Source organism: Calypte anna, chromosome 1 (assembly GCF_003957555.1).
Source record: "Calypte anna isolate BGI_N300 chromosome 1, bCalAnn1_v1.p, whole genome shotgun sequence".
Classification (NCBI taxonomy): domain Eukaryota; kingdom Metazoa; phylum Chordata; class Aves; order Apodiformes; family Trochilidae; genus Calypte; species Calypte anna.
Window position 1 is genome coordinate 155,957,509 of NC_044244.1, and position 12,445 is coordinate 155,969,953.

A 12,445-nucleotide genomic window follows, 5' to 3' on the forward strand; every position below is an offset into this window, starting at 1 on the left:
GAAAATTTATAAAGATTACCCATTTTTCCTCTAAGGATAGAAAAACTGGAAAATAATGTTTAAGAAGTATGTGAGAACTGGGCACCTGAAAAAGCTTGTTTCCAACTTAATTCACATAAAGCCATCCTGACTGGTTTGGGGTTTGGTTTTTTTTTGGTTGGTTGGTTGGTTGTTTTTAATGATATAAAAGGATCTATTCATGTAGCACGTACAGCTGGTATGTGTTAGTATACAACTGTTAGTATAGTTATTACTCCAACAATTCATACACCTGAAGAGCTGCCCCAGCAAAAACAGCATAGACTTTTTTTTAAAGGTACAATCAGAAAGTCTGTCTAAATTGCAGTAGATTATAGGACTTTCAGTTAGTACAGCAACAGCAATGCAATCAGAAGTGGTGTTTGGCATTCTGCAATTGGTGACAAAAATGTAGATTTAAGTATGATTCAGGAATGGTGCTCCTTGTCAGGCATATTCCAGTTGTGCCAATGATTACCTATCAGTGTGAACAGGGAAAATTTCCATAATTTATGCAACAGATGCACAACTACTCTAGTTCAATGAAACTCAGTGAAATGCTGACAATTGTCTTTGGTCACATTATATAATGAAAAAATGACAGCACTTTAAAACAGCAGTGTTCTGAAGGGCAGAGAGACACTAACCACCACTCTCTGACCCAACTTTGACATAAAAATTATTTTATGGCATCAAAGTATTCAAAAGACTAGAAAGGAGATGGATTTGAGAGGTACGAGGCACCTCCTACAAAACTACAGAAACTAATACAATGCCTTGGCTATCTGCTTTGGAGGAGGGTTGGAGGTTTTGTTGGGGGGTTTTTTTTGGGGGGGAGGGCTGCCTCTCTCTCTATCACTCTTTTTTTTTTTTTTTTTTTAGTCAAACAGTTTACCAAACAGCTGTATAAACAGACAAGCACAGAGGTGTTCTGAAGAACTTTACTGTCTTCGCATTTATTTTCATTTTGTGTGTATGACTCTCCCAGCATGCACAGGTCTAAAAGCAAATTTTCAGAGCAGAGATAATAGCCAAACTTGGCTTCTCAGCATCTTTTTCTTGAGAAACTGGATAAATATTATGCTGAAGCATCATGCCCTAGGCATGACCTAGGGCCCAAATAGCCATTCCGTAATCAGTTTCCCTATTCAGCAAGTGCCATTTTATATAAACTGCCAGACTCCTGTATTTTTATTCCATTTGTTGGGGCAGGGACATACACCATTTCCCCATATTCTCACTCTCTTCCAAAATCTATTTGTGATGATTTGAGATGCTGAATCCTGTGCCACAGACACAACGAAGATGTTCCTATAGGTATAGACATTGAAGGTTGACCTAGTCACCACAGGATATAATATACACCAAAGAGAAGGGATGGGGCATAATTCACCTCACCTCCTCTTTAAAAGAACTTAAGCTGGGCTTCTTTGTCTCCACTGCCCACAAAGGCAGCCCAGTGTGACTGGCTAGGATACAGATCTCTGCAAATATTCGAACAAAACTCACTCTGACAACATTCATTACAGGGAACAATAAACAAAGCTTAAAAACAGATTCCAGAGACTGCATCCAGTTTTCTCTTTTTCTAAGCAATTGAAAAAGACACCTCTTTTACAGGGCTAAAGCATCGTGGTGCTTGCATCCATCCTATTAAAACAGCTATAGATATCCAATTAATATCCAACATTTTTCTCACTAGCAGTTCCAGTTGAAAGGGAAGCTTTTACTACCTTCATACAGACTAATGCTTTAGCCAGTCCTCCCCACATCATCCTATCTGCTTTACTGGTACACTGTGCCAATAAGTACAACCATCCTTGCAAGAAGACTTCATGCTAAATCAGATCCACTATCCAATGAGTTAACACCACCTTTTTGTTACTTTATATTTTACAACAAGGAAGAGATCCTTAACCCCCTTTACCAGGAGGATAGAGCCCAGTTGCAGCAGGGTATTTAAGCCAGAGATGGAGAAGGAAAAAACAGGAGCAGGAAGGTGGGGCTGCCAAAGCCAATGGTGCCTCCAACAGAAATGCTTGTTAGAGAACAGCCTCAACAATGTGTGTAAAGGCAGCTGAAATGAATTCAATGTCTGATACTGATGGTTTGCCTACATAGAGAGATCACAGCAAAACAGCACTTCCATCACATTTTAAGAAATAGCAATAAAAAAAGGGAACAAGATGGTAATCACTTCACAATGTCACTTAAAGGGTAGAGATCTTGATGTGCAGACAATGCACATAAGTCCACAGAAGCATATTCCTCCAACTCTTGATGTGTCAGCTGGATAGACCTCCTGCCTCCACCTATACTAGCTGTAAATTACCAGATCTCTGGTTAAACTCACCCAGCATATATCGACTGATATGGGCAGGGAAACCACCATCTAATTGTCTCAGCTGGTAGATCTAAAGCGGCACCAATTCCTGTAGGCACAAAGTTAGAATGGGACATATATCCCTGCAAAAGAGCAACTGAGTTACATCCCTGCATAAAGGGATGAGAAGACAACCACAGCAATCTAAGACCATCTTATACCCAATATAGTGGCTCCACAAGAGTCTTTTAGGTTTGTTCATACCACGAGCAGAGCAGAAGTTTCAAGAGCCCTGCAGAAGCTCTAAGAAGGCTGGTGCATCTACCTGAGGAAAGGCAGGACCTTAGCAAGAAACTAACATCACTTCCACAATAAGCATAGCTTCACCAGCAGCTACCTGCACCCAGCCTGGTGGGTATAACTTATCTGGTCTCAAATAGTTCAAATAAACTTGCAGAAAGTTCCCCACCATACTAATTTATGAGTGGAGACTTCAGTCCTTCAATTTAGTACAGGTGTCTTCACACAAACATTGCTATTGCAGTCCATGGCATGGAATAGCATTACATATAAGCAGAGCTGTGTCAGACATCATGTAACCACCTTAAAGTCATTTGAGCATCATGATCAATATGAATCACATGTGACTCACTGCCTGTTAATCCAAAAGGAAAACATTTTGGTTGGCATGATTTCTGAAATAGTTTACATTTTCCTTTACAAAACACGGGTCTTTCATTTGATGCACACTGTAATGTGAGTACCAGGAAAAGAGAGATTCATGTTCTCTAATGGCATCATAAGCAAAATCTGAACTCCCATGCTCATTGCCTAAGTACTGTTGAACTCATATCAACCTCATTTTCCTCGTGAATTCCTTACCTTTAGTAACTGCTTTGTCTGTATTTCAAAGGCAGTGTGATACAGCAAAATCCCAGAGAATACTGTGGGAAGCATATTTTGCAATCACTCAGCACTGATTTAAATACTCCATTTGCCAAAACACCCCATAAATAGTAAAACCAACTAAATTTTGAATGGAAAAATGTCTTTTGTCATCTGATTTAACTGCTGACTCTTGGGCCTGAAGCATCATCTCCCAGGTCTGATAAGTAGTACACATGGCTCTCAAGACATCTCTTCACTGTATTACTGTTTGCAGAGCCCTAATAAACTGTGTTTCTCTTTAACTCACACGGTTTCAATCCAGAGGACATGTGCTCCACTGAGTAGCACAGCATATTCCTTCCAGGTCTGAAGGAGTCAAGGGAATGTCTGGAGATAAGCAGCAGAGAGGAGTATGCAGCTGCAGGAATCACCTTCATAATCCAACATTTGCAGCATCCTCATCCGAAATGCTTGCCCAAGATGTCACTATGTGAAGTGTTGGTGACTAGCATTTTGATAACTGAGACAGATTATTAATGGCACAGTTCTGTGGAGCATGGAATTATCAAAAACAGGATGGAGACCTAAATTTGTTTTTTTTTTTCTCTGATTCAAAACTGGCATAATGTCATCATTTCTCAGAGATGTGCCTTTAACTGTAATGAGATCAACGACCAGAGGTAAGGAGATGTAGTCTTGGCAACCCCAGCTAAAATGAGGTTGTTTGTGAGGTTCTTATTTTACCTGTTGTTCCTGTGCAAAGGTTATATACAACTATAGATTACTGACCAAAATATACACAGTTAATATCTCCTGTTTCTGTACAAAATGTGTCATCGTCATTAAGTTTCAAGTCTGCTATGCAGAAAAAATAAAGTTTACAGCCTAGAGCTAGGCCCATAATCTAATAAAGATATTCAACAAAAATTCAAATTAAACTGCCTTAACCAGGAGAGAAGGCAGAAATTACTTGTGCCTCAGAACCAGCACTTCACATCCCAGTACTAAATCACAAGGACTGTTTTTTCTCCTTTGAGACAGAGTAGTTACCAGAGTTCCTATTTTGAAAGAATGTAAAATCTCCTTTAAAGAAAGGAGCTGGTAAGTAGCAGCTCTCCAAATCTTCCCAGCCATGTCCCTTGGGGTGTGCTGAGCCCTGTAACTCACCACCCTTGCCAGCCAGGATTCTGGATCAATGAAGACAGAAACTTCGTATACGAGCTTAATAATGCACACTCTAGGAGGGTGGGGGTTTGCTTCTAACATGTGTCCATGATCATAAATCTCTGCACTGAAATAAACACTTCAGCATCCTAAGAAGTATCTAGTTATAAAGTTGACTTAAAAGAAATCTGGCCTACTATTCTTTTGAACATGGTTATCTATTATTCAGGAGTAGGCTTTCAAACTAGCAATCCATCTGCTACACATACTGGGTATGTGACTCTTGGTACAGATTATCCTCTTCCCACGCCACACAGCTCTGTCCCATGGGGCTACCCTGATGTGTGCATTTTGCTTCAGCATCCAAGAGGAATGAGAAGCAGTTCAATGTCCTCTATTCATATGGGGGATGTATCCATGTAGGCTCAGTGACAACTCTTCTCAGTTGTAAAAAAGGCTGGCAAACAAACTCATTTTGGGGAAGTTCTGTGTCAGATTACTTCTTGTTGTTACAAAGTTCTTTATGTTATCACTCTACAGGCATTGCCACAAACTAAAGAACTTTTACCAATAGAAGGAAAATTTTCCAGAACAACCAGGGCCTTCTGCCAAAGTAGGACATGGATTCATGGATTCATACCTTTTCCTTCTTGATGAAAAAAACTATTCAGGTGACCAGCACAGACCTGACCTTCCCAACACTTGTACAATGGCAAAAGTACTGCATGCAGCTCTATGATTGTGTGTCAGAAGAACCCTGTGGTGTCAAAACAAGCTAAGTCTTCCTAAAGATAAATCTCTGACTATGGGGAATTAATCTGCACACTTTTAAACAGTTTGCACTGCTCACTGTCAGCCAAATTAAGCGCATGAATTTACTGTCATGTGGGAACCAAGAAACATGGAATCTCAGCTTATCATACTTTTAGCTGCATATATGAAAGCAGGAGACCCCTCTCAAAGTTATTTGACTTTCATAACAAAACGTTTCCCATTAATAAGGAGCTAACTCAAGGACAATGCACAAACCACAAGAAAGTCAGTTAAATACTTCCCGTGATATCATTATTTTTTGGATCAAAATTTTTTTTCCCTTTTACATTTCTACTACTATAAGTTTTCTACAACTTCTATCGAATACATGGGATGTAATTATAAAAGACTATCATAACACCATTTAAAAAATAATATTTATTCAGTTACCTCCCATCCTGCCAAAAAATTGGAGATCTTTCACTTCTTGTCTCAGGTTAACTTTACAGTGGTGGAATGTGTTTTCAACAGATTTAATTCCAGTTTACCACAATGTAAGTAAAGACTGGAATTAATTTTGCTGGATGGCTAACAATTGTTACAAAAGCTATGGTATAGAAGCCAACCTGAATTTTAACCACACAGGAAGGGAGAGGTAGAGGACACATATTTTGCACCTCCTCCAGCTTTAATAAACTCTGTAGTCTGTACACACCTCAACTAATTTTCAGTGTTCAAATCTGACCTTCAGTCCTACCTAACCAACTGTGCTCCTCACTGGAGGAAGACAGATCACATGCTCTGGAGATGCTTCTCTTTTTCAATTACCTCTTTATTTCAAGCCTGAAATTTAAGATGGCTTGAATGAAGTTGTATGAACCTTAACTTGAAAGCACTTATAGCATGTTTAACACACAGAAACATGTATGTTCGCTACAGAACGTGTCACCAGAGGGTTAAGATACAAGGAGTACCATGACAGTCATTCAAGTTGGATCCAAGTGACAGATATGTTGATGTATATTACCCACATGGCACTGCACTCTAGCATGTGAATGTAGTGGAGACAGGCTCTTTGGCACGCATGGTGTAGACAGGTTGTACGCATCAAGATCAACTCTTAGGCTCTACTTATGTCCTGACAGCCCAACAAGAAGGAGTGAGGTCCTTGGCATGCCTGCATATGTTCTATATACAAACCTACCCTTCAAGGCTACTAAGAACATGAGAAGCTTTTATCTTGTCAACAAGCTGCTTGTTACAAGGAAAAGAAGTACAGGTATTGTGCTTCTTAACTCCAGTCTGATAAGGAGGCCTGTTTTCAAAACTAGGTAACCTATCAGGGCTTTTTTTTGTTCAGAAATACATCTCCCTAATCTCTTGCAGCCATATATTAGATGGGTCTAAACTGCTAAAAGCAGTTTTAAAACTCCAACGACAGCAGTGCATCCACTCTTGGAAATGCTGTTTTCATCCCTTAGAGAACAACAATTGCTTTGTGATCACTTGAGTCTTTGTATCTTTGTACTAGCAGGCCTAAGATTGTCAGTGCCATGGTGTTTATCATCCTCTGCATTCAATACAGAAGCTGAGTCACTGCAATCACAGCAGAAGCACAGAACTCTGCTGGACAGGCTCCCTTTTCTGCAGCTTTGGTCTGAGGAGTTGAATTAAAGGCTGAAAGAGATAGCAGTAGAAGTGCCATTCCAGAAAAAAAAAAATTAAAATCACATCAACTCAAATGCTTCACAAATTTGTATTAACTGGGGCAAATATTCAACCACAGTGTAAACAAAGAAATTAATTAAATAAATTAAAAAACAAATACACCAGAAAGATTTTATATATTATTACATTGTAAGATTTCAAGGACTCAGATGCCACGAACAAAACAGAGGAAGATAAAGCAGTGACTTCATCCTTTTATTCTGCATTTTCACAATGAGGTTTCTCTAAGATAAGAAGCAAGGCCATTTAACCCTTCTCTGCTTGATTTCAAGAACAGCTTTTAATTCAACTCCCCTCTCAGATCAAACCTCAGCTACTTCTCAAATTGTCCTATTCCTTTAGTCTACTCATTGGACTAGAAATAAAACAAAAGGAAACTATTATTGAGTGGCTGTAGCACTGCTTCAGAGAAGGTGGGTAGGGCTTTTCTCCAGTTAATAAGAGAACTTCATTTCCACATGGCATGCAGGACATACAACAGTTTTAAATGGACATGCACTACACTGCTAAACAACCATGCTAGCAACAATTTGAGTCAAATGCATTTTTTTCTCAGCACAATAGGTGGCTGCACGAAAATCATAGCTTATTACATTTCCTAAATTTAAAATTTCTGCTAGCATACATAATTGGTTTTTCTTTTGTACATTATTACCATCTGCAGCAGATATAATTACAACAGGTATGGAACCTGTTCTGTAAACAACAGACTCATAGAAGGAAAATTTCCCATCCTTCTCTTGACAGTGTAGGATAATTACTACATCCCAAGTGGAATTCATATATATTTTTCTTTTGAGATATAATGTTCTTGATAATTTGTCATAACATGAAAAAGATAAAGTAATTCAAATATTAACCCTAAACTACAACTCTCCTAACCTTATCAGTTAGGCCCAAATTTCCTCTATACCCACGAAACACTCTTATATACTTTATAACTTCCCCAACCACTCTATTTACCTGTCGTTCTCATTCACAAGTTAAACAAAAATCTGGAAAGATGGTTTTGCAAGGGATCTTCTCTGTCTACAGTTTCTGACTCTGACACCATGTTCCAAGATGCCACACTCCCTTTCTCCTTCCACAAGTATACCTGCTGCCTGTATTGAATCAGACTGGAAAAGGAAAAAGGCTGAAATTGAGGTCAAAAGCAGCACTAGCCTCCAGGACCCCCATGGCTTTTTGGATAAATATAGCAGATGTCACAGTTACATGCTTATTATAAGAAGGTGTTAACACTTCTACCCAGAGCAGGGAAAAGATACAAAACCCTTCAAAAATAAATCATACTGTAAATTAGTTTTTTCTTATGTCCAAAACACCAAATTATGGGGAAAAAAAAAATCACGAAAGTTTAAGATTAACAGAACTTGTAAGAGATTTAAGTGACTGCCAAGTGCAATAAGGTATTCAGAATACATATCCTGACGTAGAATTAAGGTTCAACACCAACCTGGTCACATTAAGAAGCACTAATCAGATAGTTATTTCTAGAAAAATGGGTTAAATGACAGCGAGAAGTTTGATATAGATACCATTACTGTTACCATTATTGTCATGGGGGTCAATGACAATTTTTAGTCTGGAGAGACCAGTCTCTTCAGACTCCCTAGCGAAAGACTGATTTCTCCTGGCACTAACTCAGAGAATATTCCTAAAGTTAAAATCCTCTGAGGTGAATTCAAGCATCTCAAGAGAGACTCCCAAAGTACACTTTGCCTTGTGAGTACCTCTGAGAGGTACCTACACTGCAGCAAGAACTGCACAAGCATTTAACAGGACAAACTTTGTTTCTCAAAAGCAAGTAATGTAGGTATAAGGTGACAGAGGAAAAGAGTACAGCACAACAGGGAAAACACAAGAATGGTACAAAAGGAAGGAGTCAAAGCATACAGGCTGCAGAAGCACCATCAATACAATTATTACACTGCTGTAACATCCTTTTGCCCAAATCTTACTCTTCAGGGTGAAAAACACTCTACAACATCTTTTAAGCATTTCAAAACCAGTCATATCCAGAAATGGGCTTGGAGAACAATATTTGAGATGTTTCTTCAAGCTATTCCTTAAAAAACATTTGCTTCTTCAAGCAATTATCTCAGATTTAATATCACCCATATAGGCCAAACATAACAAAATGTTTTTTGAACTAAGCTCAACACAAGAATAACATACGTGCCTCCTTACAAACCATTTTTTTAATGTTTATAAATAAAGGAACAACCAGAAGGCCCATTTAACTGCAACACATGAAGTAAAAATGACCAAAAAAGAAAACGTGACACCACAGAGACACAGACTGAAAAAATTATTCTCTACCACTCCATCTTGTCCTATTTCATACTGGCCTACAAATTGCTCTCTCCCCTGCCTTTTCTACGGGTTGGGAAAGAACAACAAAGAACACTGAGGTGGGTCTGCTAGTGTTTTGTAGAGATACTTGAAGAACATGGTAGACTCCTAAGAAAAAAAATCAACAAAAAATTCAGCGTGTTAGGATGCTGAGCCCAGTCCTCTGTATTTGCAAGCAACAACACAACAGATGACTGAGTTGCTATCACCCACACACTACAGGGCACAGAATTCTTCCTTGCACCCGTACCAGACATAAGACACATTATGAAGAAAAAATTGCATAAAGCTAAAAAACCAAGAAGTGCCAAATAACTCTAAAATAAAAATAATCTTAAAAAGATAATCTACCAGTCAGATGTGAATTCTTAAGACTTAATGCCCAATACTACTATCTTACTAAGGCTATACTGTAGAAGTACCCTGAGCCCGATGGAACTGGAATTACATTCTATGAGCCACTTCTGAAGGACAATACAAATTACAGCCCCTAGCCCTAAGAGCCTACTTTCATTTCTGGCAATCTTCACGTGGCTTTCAAGTGACTTTAAAAGAAGTGGCAAGGAGTTAATGCTCCTTAAAGCCCACTCACGTGCTAAAAATACACAATTGCAAGTTGTCTCGCATGACTTATTTTCTTGTGTGCTGGTAACTTTTTAATGACATGATAGCATTAATATAAAGGGCATCCTGAATCTCTTCATGTGTAAAAAAACCCCAAATCTAAACAGAAAATACAAAATAATGAATACACACAACCTTGAAAAACCTTGAGAGCCATATGCCAACATGGTAATAATGGGAAAACTACAGCTCAAAGCTACATCCAGAATTAATTAGAAATAGGAATAACCAAATAATAGGAATAACCCAACCTTCTCTCATTAGGATTGTTTCAGGCACTCACTGATCTATGACAAACCTTTCCTCTGAGTATGTACAATGTCCCCAAGTTTTGCATCTCCTCTCTGATCACAGTCAATGGAGATCTACAGCTCAGTTAAGCTGCTTACACAAAGGCATTTCATGCCATTCAGACTATATCTCAGGGCATCTCAAAGGTATCAGTACCATGTATGTGGACAACCAAACCCAGCTCCACTTTTCTATTGGCTGTAACAGGAATTTAAATACTGTTTGTGTGAACGTATGTCAGGAGATGGCTTGTCCTTCTTGGCCAGAGGTGAAGGTAACTGGATGCAACAGAAGGAACTACAGGACCAGACACTAGAGACTGTTCAACATAACAAGGAACAGGCTGTGAAGCTGCAAAAAGTGACCTACAATGTCGCAAAGGATGTCCCACTGTCACAGCCAGCTGAAGGTGAGCATTAGGGACCTTTGGGGGCAGAGTCCTGCAAGGTTAGCAGTGCCTCAGTAACCCCATCCATAGCACCATGCAAAGCAGAGATGAGTTGGGTAATGGCACCAGAAATGCCAAATCTGGGTACATATGTAGCAAAAGCAGGAGCAACGTGGAAACAAAATTTAGGGCAGTTTGCTTACTCAGGAGGAGACAAGGAAAAAGAAAGGTGGGACTCACAATGAACAAGGTAAGAAATATGCATGTCCCCATTCTGCAGAATGAACTTCAGCACCTAAGCAAGGCCTGAAGTGCCATGACTGAAGAAATAAGATACAGTGAGAAGCCACCTCCAAATAAAAAAAAAACTGATATTGGGGCCAGTCTTGCAAAATACAGAGGGTATCCTAGGCTTGCTAAAAGTATAAAGGAATATTGCCATCTAATTCCTTCCAGTGTTAGATACTACCCAAGTTTTTTTTTCTAATTAGTGGAGAGAAATTAGGACCTCCAGACTCCAGACAACTGCTTAAAAATGGAGTAAAATAGGTGGGATGAAGTGCCCTTTGGCTTCTTCAGTCAATGGGCAGTTAGCTTTTTTTTCTAGATATCTAACTTCAGTAATGTTAGATTAAATTACTGATAACTTTAATTACCAACAGTTAACAAGACTACTTACTAATGCTTCCCATACTTAGAAACAATCTGTCCTCTGGCAGCTGCAGGTAAAACTAAGTGAGAAGACAAACTAACTCATCTTCTCTCCTGTGCAGCAGAGGATACAACTCAAATTATCACATCAGAATTTCTCTGTCTACATCAGATATCTTCACCACACCTTCGTCTCTATGCACAACCATTTCAGAAACACACAAAGTACAAGCAACCTCACACTGAAGTAATACAGATGGCAAGATCAACATTAGTACTTCATAATGGAGACAAGCAAGTACAGGAGAACCTGTCTGTCTTTCCAAAGGTGGGAAAACTTGTTCCAAGTAGGAATGTTTCTGCAATACCCCTCTGCAGCAGAGGGGCAAACAGTGTTGAGTATGTTCAGCTATCAGATGCACTTTCAAGCTTCTGCTTTCAAGAAGAAGCTATCCCGAAACCATGTTATCATACAGATTCCTCTGGTGTCACAAGGTGGGTACAATCTCAGCTCAGCTTGTTGGGTAAAATCAGTTTTCAGGCACTTTGTGCTGTAGAAGTGGTAACGGGGATCCAAATCCATGAGTGAATGTGACCCAGTATCTTGTGTCTTGGTTTAGGTGATTTTTTTAATGTAGTAGCACAGTAAAATAAATAAAACAATAAAACAATAAATAAATAAATTACGTCTAAGCTATCAGCTGTCACTTTAAAATAAATCATTACCCCATATCAATTTTCCATCACATTTCATAGCCAGATACTTCAATCACAAAATAAAATATGCAAGAACAAGTGGGTTTGCTGGCTGACTTTCTTCTGATTCTTTAAAATTGGTAATCTTTACATTGCTAAAAATGCCCTTCTAAGAATTACCTATGTTTCAGCCTCTTTTGCTGCCAAAAGCACACTTCTGTCCTTCAGGCAGGCTAATACTACTTTTCTTTCTCAGGCTTCTCACAAGTGTGAAGCTTCTATTGAAGTATTCCTTACAGTGTTTGAACAAGACACATTTAAAGACTTTAAGAATGCCCCAAAAGTGAGCATTCCACAAGAAAATATTTCCTTTAATTATGAATTTTAGAAATATATCCAAATCCAGAAGCAAAATGAAGAAAATAACATTTTATAGGAGGTTGAAGAAAGAAAATTATATGAAATACTCAGGAATTTAATTTTTATAAACTCCCATGTCTTTATCATTTGTACTAAATTATCCTTTGTCTTGCAACATAAGAAAGATGAAGGAAATCTGTGAATGC